The sequence below is a fragment of the Anopheles aquasalis genome, chromosome 3 (assembly GCF_943734665.1).
Source record: "Anopheles aquasalis chromosome 3, idAnoAquaMG_Q_19, whole genome shotgun sequence".
Classification (NCBI taxonomy): domain Eukaryota; kingdom Metazoa; phylum Arthropoda; class Insecta; order Diptera; family Culicidae; genus Anopheles; species Anopheles aquasalis.
This window is the reverse complement of record NC_064878.1, coordinates 38,389,694-38,409,629: the sequence shown is the minus strand read 5'-3', so window position 1 is coordinate 38,409,629 and position 19,936 is coordinate 38,389,694. Positions and strand designations below refer to the sequence as shown.

General features: G+C 47.1%; 1 protein-coding gene across 3 annotated transcripts in view; it reads left to right on the top strand.

Annotated features, from left to right (window-relative positions):
- Window positions 1-3,011: 3,011 nt before the first annotated feature.
- Window positions 3,012-19,936, top strand: part of LOC126576190 (kazrin) — a 59,382-nt gene continuing 42,457 nt past the window's right edge. For 2 of the 3 annotated variants that reach the window (XM_050237360.1, XM_050237362.1), the window contains exons 1-2: window positions 3,012-3,123; window positions 4,273-4,602. The gene's annotated coding sequence lies outside the window, so the exon portion shown is untranslated. Of the gene's footprint in view, window positions 3,124-3,143; window positions 3,228-4,272; window positions 4,603-19,936 lie in introns of those variants that run through there. The other variant, XM_050237361.1, reaches the window with a different exon arrangement.

Here is a 19,936-nt window from a genome sequence, read left to right as displayed (position 1 = left end):
TTTATTATTGTCGTTTATCGATAATCAATGCTATTAAGCATCAGTTATCGATAAACCATTTTAAGATTAAACAATTCAAACAGACACAGATGAATTCGGCGGATCTTAACTAGCATGACGAGTGCATTGCATATTTATTAGTGTCAAAGTATTTCGATACGTACATTTTTTGTTCAATTGTATTGATTTAATTGAGATTTGTTTAAATAGTAGTAGATTAATGAGCTAGCAAGTAGTACTAACAATAGTTAGTAGTTTGATACTAGCACCAATATTGTTATTGTGATTGTTCACTGCTAATATTTTTATTAAGAGCGAACATTCGGGACCAGTTTTTTTAAATATGTTCGTCGATGTTTCGATAATGAGCATGCCGGTATGGGTCCCAGGCCGTTCACAAGCGGTCTTCAAGCGATCAAAAAAGGGGAAAAAAATCTTGATTGCGGCAGGTCAACCATGGCTGGCGGTAGTGGCTGGCGGGGATATCTCACTTTTTTGTACATGCGTCACAGTCTATTACAATTATTCTCGAAACGAATCGAATCGAAAGGCGTAAAGCGTAGAAAAGCGTAGAGCATCAACTGGGTCTGGGTGCTATTCTCGATGACACGCCGTAATCCATGCGCGGACAATTGAGGAGTCCGCCTAGAAACCTCTCCGTTCGGACTGAGCTGTTCATACGCCGATCACCCCCACATAGTACTCCATCCTTGGAAGGAGGTAGGAAAAATATACCCTTCTTTCCAACCGTTTGGTACAGGGTAAAGACAGCGATACTATATTAAACTCCCAATTCCTGTTTGCGTTGTCTTGTGTTCATCCTTATTGTAGTTCGAACCCTTTCCTGAGGGCACAGACAAATTTAAAGTGAATCCTTAGAGTCCTTAGCCAAGTCAAGTGGATCAAACTGAAACATTTTGCTTCGATTGATGTGAAAGTTGCAGAGAATGCTTTCGAAAGGTTCAAATCGAGTTTACCGCTAGAGAACACTAGCATACAAATTTTCTATCTCACTCATGCTCACACGCGCGTGCATGATATTAAAACAGGACAACGTGTAAATTTGTTGTCAAAACAAAAAAAATAGAAAAAATGGTTTAATTTTGAAGATTTTTCCTGATAAAACCTAAATGATTCATCAGAATTCCATATTAAACTACAACTGTTTGAAGAATATTTGGTTGTATATTGTGAAGGACTTGTTACAAACTACGTTCATGGCAACAAAATTGGAATAACGTGTTTGCAAAAACATATATTTTTCTATGCTCATCGTAGCCACGCGCTGATTTACTTAAAATAAACAAATTGCAATCCTTTTATTAGACTTTATATTCCCTGTCATGATTTTGTTAAGCTCCCAATTTTTCAATTTTTTGTAGCATGTTCAATTTGAAAAATTGTGATGTTTTTTACGATTTTGCTTAGGGAAACGTGTTTTACACAATTCTGAATAAAAATAGTAACAATTATTATGAAAACTCGAGAAGGCTTCTTGGTAGACAGTGTGAAGATGAGGTGTTTAAATTTTCAACACTTTCGGATCAACAGTTTTCAAGCTACTATGGACACCGATTTTGAACACGATGGCCCACGGAGACTGTAACGGCTTATTTTTGCTTCAAACCCAAACCAAGTAACCCGAGATACTGGTTACTGAGAAAACAATCGCACGAGAGCAAATTGTTCTCACTACGGCATCCATTTTGCTCACTACTGCCAACAACAAACAGCGCCATAGTTACTATTTTCTTCGCCATTTTTCAAATTATACTCTTCGAAAATAACGTCTTCTTAGTGGACTTTGCAAAAGAAACAAATTATGCGATTCATTTTATTCACATAACTCATTAACCAACCATTTCATAGCTGTTCGTCTTGTCTTTAGAACACTCACGCGATGCGCGCTGCCATTCGAATCGTTGCACCGTTTCCCCAGCGACACTCCTATCACTTCCTATCCGCCATAAAGTGTGTCATCACCCAACCAAAACCCATAGAAGACAATCTCTAACGGTACCCGAGAGAGAACATCGTAGGTCGTTGTGTTGTCTTCCCCCTCGCCACGGCAATTGCTGGCGGAAATCGATACGGCACCGTTTGCGAACGGAAGGGTCTAGCGGCGTGCGTGCCGCCTTATCACGTCAGCGCATGCCCGTTCCCAAAAACGCGCGGCATCCAAACTATCTTTGCCGCTTTGCTGCCTTCTTCGTTGCTATCTTCTTTCGGCGAACGGTGGATGGCTTGTTGCGTCCCGTGACGCAATCGTACCCACATTCTCGGATACCACCGCATTCAGTGCCCATTGCAGTCTGCAGTTACTTCCCCCGCTCTCAGGTTCGTGAGTCGCACCATCGTGCTAAATGTGACTAAAGGTTTTGAACGAGTGAAAACAACGCGACAACCACGGTAACAGTACGTGGCGTGATACAGGGTGGCAAAGAGGCAACGAATCGAATCTGTCTGTGCGTTGTGCACTATTCTGAACTGAATTGTGTTTCTAAATTGCTAAACAAAGTGCACTGTTCTAAATGAATGTGAATGCGTGTTAGTATTTCAGTTCCTAACCATCGTGATTGTGGGTTTAAAGCACAAAAGCCCCGCGTGCAACACAATTGTTTTGCGAGAACCGCGCCGTACACCCCGTTGTGGCGTTTCCATGGCAGAGCGTGGTAGCGTGTCCGCGGTTGACATTTCCTTTGGCGCGTTAAGGAACGGACCAGGGATGACTCATACTCGCACTTCCGAAACAACGCAACCTAGAACGCGATGGTTGACGACAACAGTCAAAACAAATTCGACTATCCAGCTGCTACTGCTGCTGCTGCTGCTGCTGCTCTAGAGAACCGAGAAAGTGGCCAGAACGGTCTCTCTCTCTCTCTCCTTACTTTATCGCAATGGCGCGGGTGGGTGGCCGATGATGACGATGACGATGGGCGAACGTGTTTAGGGATGATGGCCACCGCGCACATGCGCACCGCACACGGTCACACGACGAAGACGACGGTGACCACTACGAGAGCGACTCCGACACCCGACTGGAGCGCGATAATTTGCCAAACGAGAACGAGAGTTTGGGTTGCGTGCGCGTGCACTAACTACGCGTTCTGGCTGCAATCCGGGGTTAGTTCCGCTCTTATCGTGCCCGAGTCCGGTAGCAGTTCGTTCGTTTCCCGTCGCCCGTGTCCTCCACTCCCACTGCCCCCTCCCTCGCAGCAAGCCAGCTGGTCAGTGGTTTTGTGTGTGCTCTTGTGTGTTTCTCGCTCTGTGCGTGCGTGCGTTGTGTGTGCCTCTGGTTACTTCCGGTCACCCTTTGCTCGCAGCCTCTTTGTCCAGGGAAGGGATTATTGAGGAGCAACTGTGGGGGGTCTGGGGTGCGAAAGCCTTTAAAGTCCTTTTGTGAAATTAGTTTTTTGCATGCAGCGCCATTTTACGTCCCCGTCGTTGTCGTTCGTCGAGCCTTTTTGTGCGTTTTTGTGACATGCGTGTGCGGTGGTTTTGTGTGTTGTGTTTTTCTGCTATTTGTTCGTCATCCAAATAAATGCTCGAGGAAACATCAAAGTGACCCGCTGCTCTGTATCTATCCGCGGTGCATTCTCTTACCTTCAATGGCGTCCGTTTGTTTCCGTTCCATGGCGTTTGCTGGCACGCGCGAAGTCTGTGCTCCTTGCAGCCTGCCCCCCTCGCCCACCCGGGGGTTTTGAGTGTTTCCGTGTGTTGTGAGGTGTTGTTTGAAGGCGTTTTTCCAGCGTGATTACTAGGATCGCCCCGCGGTGAAGCAGGAAAGCAAAAGCCTCGATGGCGTGTGGAAAATGCGTGCATCACCGTTTGCGCTTTATGATAATGCGGAGCGGAGAGTCATATTTCGATAAACGGTGAACGCGGTGTGGCGAAAACGAGGATTGTGGTGATGATGATGATGAAAGGGGAAAGAGCAGGAAAACGGAGGGAAGCAAGAAAGAGAGAGGTAACTGAAGCTATTCCTTCCTGGGCAGGCAGTAGTAGGCGCGTGGGGTAGAGAGTGGCTGGTGTGTTTCCGTGCGTGCGCAATATGCATATTCCAGGCAGTAGCAGCAGCAGCAGCAGCAGCAGCAGCAGTGTTCGGGCTATGAGTCAAGTGAAAACAATGTGACCAACAACCCCCTTCCCCCTCTTGGCAGACGCACGGTTTCGTTATCTTAATTTAAACATATTTTCTTAACACAATCTCTCTCCCCCCTCCTTCTCACCCACTCGCTTACTCTCTCTGTTTGCCGTGAAACCCTCCCACAGTTGAGTGAAGTGAGTGCGTGCGTGCGTGCGAATGTGTGTGCATCGGTAGTGGCCAAGGTGAAACAGCCCAAAACCTCAAAACGCCGAACGCAGAGCCTTCTTTGCTTTGTCAGAAAACTTATTTACAGCAGGAACAGGACGAACGGCGAACCGGACCGAAAGAAACCCCGGGCGGATCGAGCGCAAGCGACGTTTTCCGGAAGCGCAACAAAAAGGATTCTCCATTCCCTCGGAGCACTGTCCGCAACCGTTCGCAGGTTGAAACTTATATTTTCACAAGACAGAGGAAAACATCCAAAGACCGTGCGACAGGAGAGGCAGGCAAGTGAGGTAAGTGGTGCGGATGCTAAACTTCTTCTCCGCACGCAACACATTCCGACCGACAGTGCTGGTACTGGTGCTCGGTACACTTGGCTACCCTTCGGAGCGCACAAAAGACATTATTATTATTATTACTGTTGTTGTTATTGGCGTTCAAACAAATACCAACGCGGCATAATGCTGCGGCAAGATAACGAGTGTGTCACACTTTTGTAGAGACAGTTTTTGGGGGGATAGAATTGAGTGAATGCGGAGTGTTTTAGGAAACTTATGGAGGATATACTCAGCAAGAAGTCATACTGTTTCTAGTTCACAATTTTCGTCGATTCGTTCGTTGCTTGCTGTGATTGTTCGGAATGGTTTCTGCAATCTTCGTTCTGCGCTTATCTAAGTAGGCATCTGGGACGCATGTCGAGGTCAACGATTGAACCAAACCGTACCAAGAAGCTTGCAACCCCCCCCGAGGGGGGAATTTGATGACAATTTTGTTTGAAACTTCATTCGATTCATCTCTCTGCCAATTACTTCCATATCTTCCACTTGAGCCTTTCACAACCTTCTGATCAGAGTGTCCTAGGGGAACGAACTATTTCTTTCGCTCGCTCTCGCTCTCTCTCTCTCTCTCTCTCTTTCTTTGAAACATTGCGTCCGACCAAACCCATAAACCTTCTTTCAATTGCATTTCTATTACCTCTCGACGGCAGGACGGAACCCCCGGACATGGAAAACACATTTCACCGAGCGCGAAAGGGAGGGGAGCGTTCTCTGATTAACATTTTATTAGCCCTTCAAAACAACCCTTATCTCGGTGGATGGGTGCACGGGGTTTGAAATGTCCTGCCCACTTTTCTACTCCTACTTCTGGGGGAAAGTTCCACCCACTACAGAGGAGGATACATTCATTGACGCCATGAGGATGGAATGTTAAGCACGACGGTGCATGTGTCAGATCTAGTGACCTGACCCACGGTGGGGGTGATAGTTGAACCACCGCCCGCCCTGACATGTATGAGGCTTGGAACTCATGGAAGAAACATTTCCCTACTTTCCACCGCTCTCGAGCACATTTTCGCATCCAGATTTAGGTCGCTGCACGTCGATGGTCCTTCAAAAGCACACTCATCTCGCGCACGAAGAAAGCTTGCAGAAGGTTGCAGTGTGCAGTGTGCATGAATTTAATAACCGGTAGTGCCGGATGATTGTTTGCGGTTACCCAAGGCGAAACGAAACGAATTACGTGATACGATGTCCTCAAACACATACGTACGTGGCGCAGTGCACAGCATATGCGGGGACTGTTTGTTCCGCGACCCGTAGCATGGTCGCTTGCGCGAGGAGAATTTAATTTCGTACTTTCGCCAGCCTCCGTTGCAGCTGGCGTGCATAAGGTGCCGTAGAAGGTTCCCAAAGAGTGAGCAAAGTTAATGATGTTGAGCAAACATAATGGTAGGGTGGCTTCCGTTCGCACACCAACTGATGCTACTGTATCCTGTAGCCGGTGTGCGATTTCCATGAGCTGCTCTCTTTCATTGGGAAGTTGTGGTAAAGTTAATGGTTCCTCTGGATTGTATAACTGCACGATAAAACTGCTAAAAGTAGTGCAATATGAAGTCTTCCATTCATTCCCACACTTATTAATGTCCTCGCCATTGCTTTATCAACTTGGCTTTATGATACAATCTCGCTCCAGCAGATTAAAGTGCTCTCGCGACATTGTAGACTACCTACAATGCTCTATTCAACATTCATTAAAGCAGTTTCCTGAAGATCGCCACCTTAAACCACTCCCGGACCGTTCGTCAAGACGGATAACTTCATCATCACGTCCACTATAGCGAGATTCCTCCAAGAATAGTTACCCCAGTTACAAACACGAACCTGTCGCGGGTGTAAGAAACGAATTCTCCAGCAAATAATAGTTCTCGAAAGCCCCCCCGCCGGGGGCATCACTGCGGAAACAACCAATCCAACCACGCTCCCGAACAGCTGATCCCATACGATATGGCCACGGGATGTTTCCCGTAGAACCTCACGTACCATTCCCCAAAGCACACACAAATACATTGCCATCTTGCGGCAACGCGGCTTCTTTCGTTGCCTTCTTACCCGATTTTGGACACTCGCAATGGCAAGGAAGGAAATGAAAATAAATGTCACTTAAGCCCAATTACTAGTTACAAGGGCGCCCGGCGACTCTGCTGCTCTTCTGCTGGACAGTGCCCTCCCGTTGAATAAATCCCTTGGCTAGCACGTCGTTGTTATCTTTTAAAATCAACATCATTTCCATAACACTGAACCGGGGAGCCTTACTCTCGCTTCCAGCGCCAAGCACCTGAGCTCCGTGGCTTAATTCTGTCTAATTTGGTCCCGGGGCAACTCGAGAACAAAGGGGGATAGTTGGGTTCGTTAGTCAGGTAAAGAGCAACCAGATAGCGTTTATACTAAGTATTGCTTTTCAAGACGCTTCCTCTCTCTCAGTACCACTTCATCCAATCAATGGATTAACGTTATGGAGCGCATCTCCCTTTTCGCGACGCCAGAAACAGAACTTTGTTTCACAGAAGTGTTGCCTGAAGGGACTCAGAGCTACCTGTTGGAATGGCGTACAGCGATCGATCCGAATTGAACGCTTACAGCTACTTCAGGTGTTTGCATCGCTTGTCTAGATTCCAATTCTATTTATCCCTAGAATCAAACCAATGTTGTACTGTGCATTGGCGAACAACAACCAAAGCGTTAGCCTCTGTAAGCTGCGGTCTGTTAGACAACGGTGCAGCTTGTTAGACAACCACGGGCACAAATACAGCTTCATTTCAATCGTCAACCGATACTGTTATGGAAACCACTCGTGTGCTCCGATGAGTAGCAGTATTATCTCTTATGCAAGATCCCGGCACCACTGTACCTCTGTGGAGGTGATAATGGATACATCTCAGAAAAGGATACCAACTGAGTAGTGCAGCAAGAAGGGCAGACCTTTGGCAATCCTGTACGGCATCATCACTCAAACCATTGTTAAACCACCGCTCCACCGCTCTGGTCACCATATTTGTGACGTCAATTCCTCCGAGTGGTTACCACAATTGGGTGGGATTTTAGTGGCCATTCGGAGATGGCCGGCAGGATGGCACCATTGTATAGCAATCGTACGGAACGTCTGCCAGGCACTGTGGTGTGTGTTGCTTGAGTGTTCGCAGTGTCGTGGTCGTAGGCCTCGGCAAAAGTTGAAGTGATTCCTTTTCATTGACATCGACACTCCATTATGCGTCCGGCATGCATGGACAAAGATGCCGGAGAGCGCCTTTGCTTTCTTTTCCACATCCACAACCACACGGTGGCTATCAAGTAGACACTAGCACTAGCAGCAGCAGAGCATCATCATCATCATCGCCGCCGCTCAGAGATGCCGCTTGACGATGAGGCACAGGCTTCTATCGTTTCGTGTAGGCTGGCTTGCTAGCAAACACACTGAGCGCACCGGACGAAGTGGCAATGTAAGACGTCCGAAAGGGCGATTAAATGTCAGTATTTGCTGGAGCTTTAGAATGTCAGTGCAATGCTCCTCGCCAGCCAACCAACAATCCCTCGACCTGCTCCTCATCACGTACACGTTCTGCACGTTGACGGTGAGGGGGTGTGTTTTGGAAGATCGTGTTTGCTCGAGATATGCGGCGATAGGAAAGCTGCCAACCGCCCATTCGTCCATGGGACACACTGGGCCATGATGGTCAGAGTCAGTGGGGTGGTCATGGTTGGTGGTTGCACTCTAGCTGTCCCCGGCACAGACACCAGACAACACAACACCATATTATTGGCCCAGTTTAGGTGGTGTTACGCGACTTTATCTACCATTCTCCTTCTCCTCTCCTATCCCCGTTGACGAACGGAGATTGCTCTGGTTACACAGAGACGAATGTCGTCACAACACATCCGTCTTATCTGCTGCTGAGCCACTCGTCGTCGTCGTCGTTGTCGTCCGTCGTCGTCTTCTTCAATTCATTCGAATAAGAACGAAAGATCACTTACATACTCGGCCCTCCCCAAAAAGTGCTCTTAGTGCACAGCGAAGGCACACTAAATGGTTCAACCCACTCAATCAAAGCCCCCGGAACCCCGGGGGCTGACGACGAGACCGAAACGAACATCGCTGGTTGATGCTCACGGAACCCGGGCCACACGGACGTAATCAATCGCGTGCCTGACCAATGTGCGACGACCTGGACGGCGACGACGAGATCAGCATCAACCTCCGTGTGATTGCTGCACTCACCAGCTCATAATCGTGTTCCGTAATTTGATTTGATTGCACTACAATGGATGAGCTGATGGTGGTGATGCAGCCCGCTCGACACGATCAGATTGTGCCGCGCAAGCTTCTTGTCAGCCAGCCAGCCAGCCAGCCAGAACAGTTCCAGGTCCCCCCGTCCTTTTCTCTTCAACACCGGCGTCGAGACGCTTAATTGAGTGCACAGCGAGCGAGCGAGCGAGCGAGCAAGCGCAAGGAGAACGGTGTCAACCTGTTGCGGCCAATGCCCTTCTAGTGTAGCCAAATTAGTAGCAAGCCGGAGTGGAGGTGGATCCACTAGTCTGCTTCAAGTTTTTCGGGTGGACAGGGGGAGGGGGACGCTAATTGATCCGAGATGATGATGGCCGCTGCTCGCGTGCTGCTGGCTGAGATTCAAAAATACAATTCTCTCTATTGCGGGGTACTTTTCATCCAATTGTTGTATGTTGAAGTTGCTCTTAGTGTTTGTGGAAGATTGTCTTCCATAACAAAACTGAGGAATGTTGCAAGTTAAATTTATATATTCCTTTTCTCGTTCCTTAAAAGTATTCCAGCTTCCAGGTGTGGCCATATGCATTTGATCGCTTCCTTTTAGGATGCCGTGTCTCGACATCTTCTCAATCTTCTCGCACAATATTGAGAGACAAAGATGAATACTATTGATTACTGGGACAATGGCAATGCCAACAGGAAGGGTACAATTTGAAATCGAGTCACGTACGCGGTTCATTAGATACACCAAAGGCTACGCCTCGAGATGTTCCCAAATCGATCCAGCGATGGTGACGTCCTTTTGTATCTGTTGTTCTATATCCCATTCCATTTGACTGTCGGGTGTTCGGGCGAGAAAATATTTACTCAGATAATAAACTTCTGTTACATAGTTTGATGAAGGACGAATTTGTTAAACAAAGTGATCCGTTATGTTAGGTAGCGTTCATATAAAGCTTCTCAGGCCAGAAATAAGCTAAACACATGGAAAAGGTGTTATTTTGTAGATATTTCATTAAGCTATATAATTTAATTTAAATTTTGTGTCGAGTTGCAAATGAATTTAGGTCTTATTTCACCCATCAATTTCTGCACAGTAGTTGAAGAGGTCTCATTCGCTATTTTTTTCCACCATTTGTACATTACAGCTGGATTTTTAATTACTTTACCCTGTTTATTCAGTTTTTCTTTCATTAAACTCCAATATAATTCTAATTGAAAAAAATCTGGGCAATTTGGTAGATTGAAGACTATTGCTATGAAATCAATGCTGTAATGGCAGCTTGCCAATTCGGGCCAGAACTTAACTTAACCTTATATCCTTAGAGATCTCTTCTTAAAACACTTAGACTTTCCAGGATTGTTGAAAACTGTTCGATTAAGTTTTATCCGTAGATTCATGTGGCATTTGTTACGATTCATCGCCTGTTTTATTATGCCCGATTCAATGTAAGAGTTCCCCTGTATTTCAAACTTTGTTTGAAATGTTGGGAATTTTCCTCAAGTAAAACCGAGTTTTCATAGTGAATGTGCAGATTTTTTTCCCATTTTTTGTGTTCCATCAGCTATAACTTTTGAAAGAATGGTTCAATTTTTTCAATTTTTTTACCACTAAAAGAAGAGACTACTACAAATAAAACGACATCAGCAGCAAAACCACAGTGACTGCTAGGGGCGATGGTGTGAGTAAAAGAAAACCGCCAAATATTAACTGTTCCATGCTTTATTCCAATAACAGAAGCGCTGCAGTCGAATTCTTCGTATTCGAAAACGGAATATAGCAACAATAACGCTGTGTTTCAAAATGGAATCGATATGCTCGATGTGCTCTAGCGTGGCACCTAAAGGAACGAATCTTAGGAGTGCTCGCTCGGGCGAAAACTCTGCCCGTCTCAGATAAATCTGTTCGCGGTTCGCCCTTCACCGGGTGTCCTTGTATCGATTTTCGCATTAAACATGGTACCACCTCCCGGGAGGCTGGTGATCAAAGCCCCGGAGTATGGTGCCCGGGTCCAGGCTGATATGGTGCCACTGTTTGGGGCGTGTATCTCTCTAACTAACCCATGCTCTTGTATCATTGAATAATGAAGTATCGTACGTTTCGTACGAGGCCGCGTTCTGGGCGTACCTTGATCCTTTGGTAGACGGTGATTTGGTAGATGCTTGATCTTGCTCCACTAAGCTTCACGTTGAGCATGATGTCTGAGTTCCATTCCAGTTCTTCACTACCTGGCCAGGTACACAACCGCACAGAGAGAGAGAGAGAGAGAAAGAGGCCTGGGAGTGAGCGAAAAAATCACTTGAATCAAATCGAGGCAGGTTGGTGAACTAGAATATTCAATTATCCTTCCGGTAGCGAACATCCATCATCCGGTCGGATCGACCAGCCTGTTCGGTCTCTTCGTTTTACTCACAAGTCTCCCCAGCATCTCCGCCTTCGTATGATCCCTACCGAGCTACCTTCGAACGGTGCACAGCAATAGCAGGTGTTGGCGGCATGATTAGTCGAATAAATGCGACTAAAGTAATGCTATTAGAGGCCCGATGGAACGACGAAGAAGCATCGCATCGCATGTTGACACGTGGGGAGGGAAGAGAAAATACGGAAAAATAAGCAATCCGCAAAGGCCTCAATATAAAGGTGGAGCACAAAGCACACGCCGACAGAGAGCGCGAGAGGAAAGAGAAAGAGAGAGAGAGAGAGAGGCAAACTACAAGGATCGTCAGGTTGGCCGGATCCTTTGCTGGGTTCACTGACGCATTGAGGTGAAACGAGAAATCGCACCGGCCCGAAAATGGACGTTTCGCTTCGCTGGATGCGAAATTGGGTGTAGCGGCCGGCGGATAATGAAGGACTTACGAGGTGGAATGTGCATTCAATGTTTGCCATTCGGCCAGTCGGAATGAATATCCTTTCAATACCATCATCCGTCCATTCTAGCAGCCAGCATAAAAGTCACATAGCCAGTAGCACGGACGTGTAGCGTTTGATTTATCGGCCGAGTAGCGAATGAAATTCACGACCACTACGACGTTCCATTTATCAAATTCAGGGCTCTAGTCACACGAGTAGCGTAGCATATGCATCATTGCCGGGACATCAATTCGCATCGGTCATTGTGGGAGTGAGTGTGTAAAGTTGAATTTTTAATCAAATTCACTTCTTTCTCTCGCCATCGCAATGGCTGCATTTGCAATGACCTCACGCTGTCGATGTCAATGTTTAATTTATTTTCCTCTACCATTCACACCGCGCGCGCGAGCGAGTGAGAGATGATTAGTTTTCCAATTTTCCAAATGAACCACAACAACAACAACGACAACAACGACGAGGACGAGGACGAGATGATGCAGAACCGATCCACTTCAATGCGTCTGTCACTGCGTTGTCGTTAGTCTGTTGGCTTTTTCGATTTCCCATCACCGGGCTGACACCGGGACTTCATTTCTGACATTTGACAAATTGCGAATGCATAATTTTCGTCGACATCGGGTGAAAGAAGAAGACCTCGAACCGTCTGGAGGCTTTTTCGTGTCTCGTCATGTTTCGTTAGTGTTTGAGGCTTTCTCGGTGTGATGTTATGGCTGACATTCTCCCACTGGTCATAATATACTCGAAGCCGTTTGCATGCACCAACAGCCCCAGTGCTCTTCTGATGGAAAAGCCAAGCAAATAAACCTCCCATCTCCCCCTGGGCATTTTACTTGTGACCACATGTGTGAGTGGCCTCGATAGTTTGCATTGGCGGGTGAGGTCACATAAACTGCAATTACATTATGATTGCTGTGTCAGATAATTGTTGCAAGTGGCACGGTGAGGTGTGGTCCGCCTGCTGCAGTGATAACGATCTCTCTCTCTCTCTGTCTCTCTCCCGTTGGTGGAACTCCTCTGCACAAGAGTCAGCGCGGTCAAGGCTATTGGCAATGGAGCACTCGGACTCGGAGTGGTGCGGAACCGACAGTGCGGTAAAATATGCTTTTGCGCATCCTGGATGCCATAATGGCTGCTACCACGGAGCCAGCAGGATCCGCTTTCAGGCTTTTTCCGATGAAACGTGATAATGCACTGGACTCTCTTTACACCTGTACTGAGGGATGAAAAATGCCACTAGGGGATGAAAAAGGTGCCAGTAAGAAATTGTTCAAGTGCTTCTGATACATAACACGATTCCATGAGTAAAGTTGCATACAGCCTAAAGAATCTCTTTACTGCATCGTCTGGATTTCATTGAGCTGGTTCAGGACAGTAGATTTAGTAATAAAACTGTCTTACGAGATGCAGTACATCTGCTACATAAAGGCCACAAAACACAGCTCACGAAAGCTTGCTTTGAATCGGGTAAGCTTCCATTTCTTGCCACAACCATCGTCAGCATAAAGCAAGAGCACTCTCTTGCCATTCAGAGTGCGCACTACCATCATGAATCGTGTTGTGCACCATTGAAATGTAACCTCGAGCCGTTGCCTCGATCCTTTCAGCTCCATTTTTCAATGATCTCCATCCATTCAAAAGCATTTGCAATGCGGCAAAGGCTCTCCATCAATGGATAGGTCCATTTGGGCTTCTAGAAAAAAAACCATTGATCCATACGGTTTGTCCGAATTGTACTTGAAAGTGAACTCTGCTCTTTCAGCGATAAAACCGGTCAGCACCAGGGCACTATCCTGTGTCTCTGCAGATGGAGTATGTGAAGCATTCATTTCAACTTCTCGAGGTGTGCTTTCGTTCCGTTTACGAAAGTAAAACGAACAACAAGAAGCATCAGCAACGAGCACTGAATGGATGGCATCTCTGTTGAAATGCTGGAGCATCTCTAACACAGATCCATGCCGTGAGGGCAACAGTAAGCAGTCATCAATAAGTGAAATTGAATTGAGTAAGCTAAGTGTTATGCGATGCTCAGCTTACCATAACCAACTGCCTTGTCTATTTCCATTAAACAAACTCCAAAACCGTCCCCAGCGCAGTCGCGATGAATGCCAATCGGAATGTTTTATAAATTTCACGAAACCCTCCGGCTTCGGAACGAGAGTTCAACGTCTCAAAAAGCAATTTACGCAACAAGAACCCACCACCGGAACCAGGTTTTACGTCCGCTCGGTGGCCTAATTATAATTAAAATCGACTCTTGTTTATGTGCAGCAACGTGGAAGTTTAATTTCATTAGCCAAACACTGCGCCCCTCGCTGAGTGATGCCCTATTCGCCCGCGCGCTCACTCAGGATTAAGGCCCCGGGTCCGGTTCCGATGTGCAACAATTTTCCAGAGCCTGAGCCTCCGCCGCTGCCACCTTGGCCGTTGATCATGATCAACGCCGACACACAACTTTCATTCCTTGTCCCTGTCGGTGCGACTTGAGGAAGTGGGAAATGGAAGCAACATCGGTGAAGACGTAGGATGATGCTAAAGCCATAAAACGCGCCACCAACTTGCTCCATCGTCTGCTCCATCGTCTTCTGCTTCCGGATAATACGCGCCAGGCTCCGAAAGGGGCTGGATGGATCGGCACTGCGCTGAAGGAGCGCTGCGAGAAGAAATATTGGAGAAGGGGCGATTCGCTGGAAAAGCAAAAACTTTCGATCGATTTCGTTCCCTTCCTTTCGCTGCCATTCGCTCTTATCGACCGGATGTCGACCACCAGGCGATGGAGACGCCACGCAAAATTGTTTTATCCGCAGATTTGTAGGAAAACGCTTTCCAGGTTCTCCTTCAAAATCATGTTTTTCTTGCCTTACATCTCATGGAAAAGCCTGCCAGTTGGAAATCTGATCTAAAATTATCAAACTCATTCCGTCCACCCCCTTAAAAGCCTTGACAATCATAATTTGGTGAAGCCCAAAGGTACTGACCGACCATTGGGGACCGCTGGGGACCCTTTTCCCGAAAATCCCACACCCACACATTTGCTTATACACACTATCCCCACCCACAGATGGTCATCCATTGGGTGCCGATGGGGTGGTTTTCACCCACCACCGCCGTAAATGGAGTTTTCATCGAAAACTCTCCAACTCACGCCCTTGGTGGGCCCGGAAGTGGAGACAGAAGTGAAACCGAAGGAACACCATCCTGCGAAGGACAAAGAGAGCGGCCGAACGCAGACGTTGGCTTTCTAATGGAACGGCCCATTGTGTGGGAATTGAAATTGACAGCGAGCGTTGGTTCCTTCGTGCGGGTGAGCTCTCCGACTGGTGGTGCCTGCCGGAACCAATTCCGTTCGATTCCGAGCCTGGCTTGGCCCTGAGTGCAGCAAAGTTTTTACCGTTGGTTCCACCGTTGGAAGTTGCCTCTTCCGGCACATCAGCAGCGATTCTGTGCATTCAGTGGGTGCGCTGAGTGCGCTGGCGAACATTTTTCACTGTGACCTAATTTGTGGCGGGTTTATTTTGCGGCCAACGCTGCTCCGATGTAAAGCGGAGCGCATAGTATCGAACAAATGCGACCACCGCAACAGCTTCGAACCTGAGAGCCTCACGGAAGCTGCTGCTACTCAAACGAAGGCCGGATAGCAAAAGCGGATCTACTGGTCGCGAGCCAGCGAGATTATTTTTCCATTAATTGAACCCAGGTGTGCTTTATTAGTTATGGATTATGGAGGCGAAAAGATATGACTCAACCGTACTCACGCTGTCGCTGAGCTGCAGGAGGAGCTCCCGGATTACTGAACTTCCCGTTTCCTTTCTGGGGACGTTCTGAGCGACACTAGTTTATGGTGTGCTTTGGTCGCATTATTAAAAAACAAACACTAGATTTATACTTATTTCGCTGTGTGTTTATGCACTCAAGCATGTTCAACAGTGCTCAACAACAAAATCTAGCACAACTTCAACAGCAAACAGCAACTCCTTCAACAATTCAGCTTCCATTCAATCCGCGTCCGAAACAGCTTGCTCGCGAACTCAAAATAAACCCTTCAAACCCATCAGAAACAACACTTTCGACAGCGTGGATTCGCTCGAACAATTCCGGTGCCGGAAAGGGAACGCGCTGTGCGCTCCTCTGCACAAAAGCAAAGTCTGGTCTTTTGTGAAACATTTGCATTACACGTCAGCAGCACCGTTGAAGCTGGTAAGCTAAAACTGGCCAATCGAGCGGCGGTCGGGACGAACGATTTCCTGATTTTCGCTCGATTCAGTGCGTGCTCTAGTGGTGCTCGCTAACGAACTTAACAAAATTAGGTTACCAGACTATTACGGTGCCGCAAGCCTAACGAACCACGCCACGGCCCGTTCACGTCGGTCGTGGTGGTCTGAAAAGGCCAACAGGCACAGCTTTTTGTACTGCTGTTGCCGTGTGGTGTGTTGTTGTCTTGTTCTGCTGATCAGCAGTTTTTGAAAACATTTTCTTATTGTTGTTCTCACAAAAGGCAACCTCCTTGATGCTCCTTCTCAGGCTCATCAATAATGTAGAAAAGTCTCCAGAATGGGAACCATTTGGAGCGAGTATTCATAACTCGGCGAACAAACGAATCCCGTTAGGCCGGAAAGCCCAACGACAATTCCATGAGGTTCCACCGAACATGCCCCTAATGCTCTGCAATTAGTGCTCGCGAACGAGAGCCAGTTATATCCTGTTGTCGGCGGCATGAAAAATGACGACAATGAACGGTTCACTTACAAAACGCGCCGGAACCACTAATGAGTGTTGTGTCACGTTTTATGGTAACCCCTTTAACCACCATCGACAAAACCATCAAAATATGCAATCATTCTCTCTCTCTCTCCGTGGGGTTGTTGGTCACCATGTTGCTTCGTAGAACGTACGAAAACCTTCGAAAGTTTTGGAAGTTTCCAGAACATTCTAAAAGTCATATTCAAACCAAACCCCCAATGTTAACACAACTGCACCCCCGGTTGTTGTCATTTGCCAACATCAACCAACCACCATGATCATTGGTATTCGGGGCCCACGTTCCGTTGCTTTATTGCTGACGATCTCAGCTCAACGGCACCATCGTGCCCGAGCTTTCTCCGAACGGCGTAGCGCAACCATCTCACCGCTTTTCGCTTCACGAAATTAGCGATTCAAGTCTGGCAGCAGCACCAGTAGCACCAGCCGCTAGTCAGCGTCAGAAAACTTCTCCAAAAACTAAGAACCATTTTAAAGGCAGTCCCATCACCGAGAATGGCCGTTGCGCAGCGGTTGCCCTGGCTATGTGTGCCAGTTATGGCGAGCGTGTACCATTAGCACGTAGCGCCGAACCGCCACAACTCGAGGCCTCTCGAGACGGTGTACTTTACCTTTTCGGTACCCAGCAGCAACAGCAAGAATACGCCCGCTCCGAAAATGGTTCACCAACCGCCGATCCTGTGTACACGGTAACCGAGGCGTCGGTTTGAAGCCGCGAACGATGTGAATGACGATAAATTCAAATGTTCCGGCGGGGGCTCATACTTACCTTTTTACGTAATGAACGCGGCGGTTTCTGACGCTGTTTCGGCTGACTTCGGCGAATGCAATGTTGGCGCTGGCCATACTTTTATGCGGTTTTCGGATGGCGGAAACAACCAAAAAGGAAGGTTCGCTTTCGTTTGAATTTTTGGCGAATTGTACGTCGCTTGGAAATGGAAGTGTTAAATACAGGAAATACCCTAAGGTTTGGCAGCAGTCATTGTTCTCTTCTCGCAACATTCATGTTTCATTAAAAATGCAAAACATTACACTCTAACATCTCGTCCTCTTTTGAGTGAAAGAGACCCTCCGCCAGGGATGTAAATCAATCAGTTTGATTAAAATGCTTGTCACTGGGGTTGGGTGGGGTACTTCTTGAATTTTCCCTCATCCTTCGCACTCGCTCTACCCGAGTGCTTCATCTCGAGATGCTAAATGCTGTTCATCTGTTTTATTTTTTGTCGTTCATCCTCTTGAACCCAGGCTCCAGTGCTGTCCATTTGGTTGGCAAAACCACAACATCATTTTAGTGGCAAGTCGTAGCCAGACCTGGCACAGGGTTTATGTGCCCTGATTACACGGTAATGGTCCCATTGGATGGCATCGTCCTCGTCTGGACAGGGGCGGGCGGCTGCTGTTGCTGCTGCTGCTCTTCATTTAATGAGCATGTTGCCCCGTTTTAGCACGAGCCGCGTACAAGAGAATGTACTTCCACCCAAGTCCATTTAATATGCGATAGAACATGAGTGGTGGGCGGCCACATAGTAGACACCTTACCTCCCGCACTTCGCTTTTTGCGGCACGAAGGATAAGCCCAGCTATAACCCTGCTGCGCATACGGGAGGGGCGTAGCCACTCGGCCTGCTCGTCGGTACGTTAGATTAACATCCGTATTAACATCCTTAATTATCCGTTCATTTGCGCGTGAAGCTCGAGTGGTAGTTGTCGGGAATCCTCCTCCACGCCTTTCGCCCTTGGAGCGTTTGTCGGTTTTGACTTTTTGATACAAGTATTACAATGCTCATTTTTTAGAACATGTTGTACATTCTGTAAGCATCGTACCAGCACCATCATGTCTGGAATACCTGACATAAAATGTTTATCTCCTTCTGGTTTTGTTCTCACGATGGAGTCTGAGTAATATTCAAATTAAAAAAACAATCGGAGACCCTAGCACCCCTTACAATATCTGTTAATCAACCAAACCAGCGAGCCAGCGTGACACAAACAAATGAGATAATCTCGAAACACCCAGTGCACAGTTTGCGAATGGAACTGGCAGGGGGGAATTACATTTAAACTGTGCCATGAAGCGTGAACCAAATATTATACCAGAACCACCCGGTCCCAAAGGTCGGATTGCATAATGATAAAAGACCGTGGATGCGGCAATGTCCACCGCAGGGTTTCGAGTTTATAACCCACATTTTCTCGGTAACCCACGCGCCGCTGCGGAGTACATTTTAATGAGGATTTACTTCGAAGAACTACAATCCGTTTTTTTTGCCATCGAATCGTATAAAAACCTGTCAACTAAACAGCTGGGAAAGCAGTTGCGAAGTGAAGGAGTAGACGAAGCTGCAATGAAAATGCGAAACAGAGAAGTGGATTTTCTCTCTTTGGTTCCCTGGTTATTTCTTCCAATTAGCCAAAAACCCCACCATAAAGCAAGCGGCAGAGATGCTGGTAGCTGCTGCTGCTGCTGCTGCTGCTTCTACCAGTGTTCAGTGTTCAGAACTGAGCAATGTTTTTTTATGTCTCCGCATCGGAATGAAAAGAACAAACAAATCAACGGGGGACCCATGGAGCAAAGTTGTGTTCTATTGATTCGTGGCATGAAAATTTCCCATCGGAGTCTCTGGCACCGAGTTTATTCAAGCAGATACGAATTCCTTTGGACCCCAGAATGTTTAATGGCGAAAGCACTAGACCATAAAATGCTTGGAAAGTCTCGGTCGGTTTGGTCATTCAGCCAAATAAGAGATAAGGTTGTCAGAATGAGGGCAGCGACATCTTCATCATAATGCCCCAAAAACTGGGCCAATCGTCTCATTCAACCATCTTATCTAATTCCGCAGTTTTAAGTCACAATCCGCGCGACTGGTTCAAAGCCCAATTTGATGACCTTTTTCGAATGAGCTTTCATTGGCTACTATCGTGTCTGTGGTGGTACTCAAGCCGGAAGATGGTAAACGATGCCGTACTCGACATTTAAATGAAATAACACAGGCCAAAGCAATAAACTGTCAGCTGCCAGCTTCTACGACCGGCTACCGGCCTAGTTTGGGGTCACGCAGAGAAAGCCATAGAAAAAGCGAACATGTCTCATGATGACACCGGATCGATACCCACCATGATATCCAGTTCGATTCCAGTTTCGGTGGACCTTTGCCGGTCCGCGAGCAGCTGACCCTGAGCGAGGATAATAAAATACAATTTATTTGCGCCAGACTGGTCGCTAGGCTGTGCTGGCACGCTACAGCATGGCCTTCAGTGGAAAGTATAGCGCTAGAACTCCGATCCGAACTGGCTTTTGCTCGTTGCGATGCCTTCAGACGGTCGATGTCTTTCTCGTTCCCATCGCAAGTGCTCATTATCGGTTGGTGCGAGGTGGGGATAAGATGACTTTTTCTGCGATTGCGAGTTCAATTGGACTTAGCATGGCTCATCAGAAT